This window comes from Morone saxatilis, unplaced genomic scaffold, assembly GCF_004916995.1.
Source record: "Morone saxatilis isolate NCDOM2014 unplaced genomic scaffold, NCSU_SB_2.0 Contig21, whole genome shotgun sequence".
Lineage (NCBI taxonomy): Eukaryota > Metazoa > Chordata > Actinopteri > Moronidae > Morone > Morone saxatilis.
In genome coordinates this window covers 19608452-19611252 of record NW_023339774.1, presented here as the reverse complement: position 1 = coordinate 19611252, position 2801 = coordinate 19608452, and positions in this window count along the sequence as shown.

The window sequence follows — 2801 nt, the reverse complement described above, 5'->3', positions numbered from 1 at the left end:
AGAAAAAAAAAAACAAAAACCCAACTCCAGAACACTTTAACAGCCATCGCTAATGCACCTTGCATTCCCCGGGCCCATTTTATTGTTTGGCGTATTTTTGTAATGCCTGCAGATAACCGGCCAAAATGTAAATTATACGACCGTGTCAAGATATTTCTAGCACAGCCACGTTTTAGTTTAAAAAGCAAAGGAAATGTTCAGCTAATGAATTGTATAATAAAACAACAGGTTTTTTTTTTTTTTTTTTGGTTTTGTTTTAAGGCGCCCTCAAGGCCAAAGAGGCAGAATTTTATAGGCCAATGTTTAACAATCAGACTGGGGAGAAGAGGCGACCAATGTCAACAGTTGTGCCACAGTAAAAAAAGGGGGGGGGGGGGATTTTTATTAGTATTATTATTTTCTGTCTCAATTTGAAAAACCTCTCCCCGCTCTGGTCGGTCTCCACCTGCTCACTAAAGTGAAACGAGTCCGAAGCGAGTTCCTCAGGGTGTTGTTGAAGTCATTCTGTGAAACGTAGGAAATCACTGAGTAAGAGGCGGGCAGGTTCGAGGGGACGGCGGACGCCACAAACACAAGTTTAATAAAACAAATATTCAACGCTCCTTTTCCCTTCGTCTCCCGGGAAACGGACCGAACGGACCGAGCATCCAGTATGTGGATGAGGTGTGTGTGTGTGCGCGCTCGCGTGTGTGCATGAACTTTGATGCTTTTACACACACAAGACAACGTCCAATTCTTCTTCTTCTTCCCCTGAAACAGAAAAAAAGGACTACGCCATCTTTTTTTTTTTTTGCTGTCATTTTCAAGTGTAATTTTCTTTCTTTAAAATGCTGACATTGTATAAAGAGCTTTTGCCTTTTCTTTTTCTTTTCTTTTTTTTTTTTGATTTCGGGACTGTCTTTATAAAGAGATGTTTTCCGTGACATGTGAGACCTTTTTATGTTTGTTTTATAAAACATGGAGTTGGCTGTCAACTGTCAAGTTTTTATTTTTAAAAAATTAGATTTTCAATATCTCAAATAAAACCAATTGCAGGGATTACTGCCACTCTTATCTTACTTATAGGCAGACGAATATTGCACAAATACTTTCACAAAAATTTGAAATACTAAGGGGTTTATTTTATTTTTTGTTTTTATGTTTTTGCATTCCACTTTCTTTTGTAATTTTTCCTGTTTTATGTAACCGTCTGTACTGAATCTGTATAAAGACGACATGTTTAATTAAGGACGTGTGCTTTCGCTCCAGAAAACAGCTGGTTGACGGTAGCATCCCTGTCCACAGCTGATCCGTGTACAGTAGAGAGCAACATTTTGATTCTTCCAGAGGCTTGGAGGGACAAGCGGCATTGCTATGCAGTGCAAAAAAAAAAGCCTTTCGATTGACAAGTAATCCATAATTTAAGTTATTCTGTTTTAAAAACCTAAATAACGATTGTTTTTATAGATTAAGAAACAACCTTGTGATCAGATCAGATTTTTTTGCACTGTGGCCACCGTCATTTTTAATATAGTTGGGGGAGAAAAACAAACATCCGTTGTGTTGCCTTATTATCAAATGAGTTACTTTTTAATTTAACCAAAAAAAAAAAAAATCATCCGAGAGTAGGCGGTGCCTAAGAATGTTTTCAATGTTTTTTTTTTTTTGGTTTTTTTTGGCGAGGGAAGTTTCTGTTGATGCTTCAGTAACATGGTTTGAGTTTTTGCTTTGTCCCATTAAATTGCTGATGCTTAAAACAGCGTCCGTTCACACTATTTGAATCGTGTTTTGAACGTGTGGAGCAGGGTTTCACTTAGTGAACCTCTCAATTAGAGTCCTGATAGACGGGCTGGTCGTCCGTCTGGGTTCCCCTCGTCAGTGTGGCTGCTGTGGGACGATGTTAGTGCTCAGCCATGTGAGAAAATTGGTAACTATAACTTTATATGTATAGTTTCCTGCAGCATAGGATAGTTTTATCTATCAGATATCTGCATTATATCTGCAACCCCCATCTCTAAATATCTGTATCAGCCATTATAAAACTCAAATTCAGGCCTACAACTAACAATATCTTTCACTATCAATTAATCTGCTGATTGTTTCCTAGAATAATCGATCAATTTAGTTAATTTAACGTCAAAAATTTGCTCTAAAATGTTCCAAATCCCAAACTGACTTCTTCAAATTTTTGTTTTTTTACCCCGAAATTGAAGATATTCAGTTTATGTTCATATATGACTGATAAAAGTAGATAATATTAACATTTAAAAAGCTGAACCAGAGATATGTTTGCCGATTTCTGCCTGGTGACCAATGATTTAATCAATTAATTGTTGCAGCTCTAATGTTTGACTAATTGCTTATAAAGAGATGCACATGAAAACACCTGAACCTCTAAATACAAAGTCATAACTTCAGTATTTTTATATTTACAACCTCTAAAACTGAGATGTGCTCCTTTAATGCTGGGAAATAAAACGCTTTATATTCTGTAAACTTTCTGGACAAAACTGTAATCTGGTAAAATACTGAAAGTGAGACAAGTTACTGACTTGTAGAGCCGGAATAATTAAGATAAACTTATTTGGCAGGTATTTTGGATTAGATGGATTAATAATAATTGTTATAATTAAGCAGAAATGCCTTAAAGTCACTGGTTTCACCGTCTTAACTGTGAGGGTTTGCTGCTTTCCTCTGATATATAACTGTTAATTTAATAGATTTGGGTTTTTGAACTGTTGGTCACCTGAAAACTCAAATCAGCTTGATCTCTAGGAAACTGTGATGGATATTTTTTATGGACGAATGGATCAATAGATCGA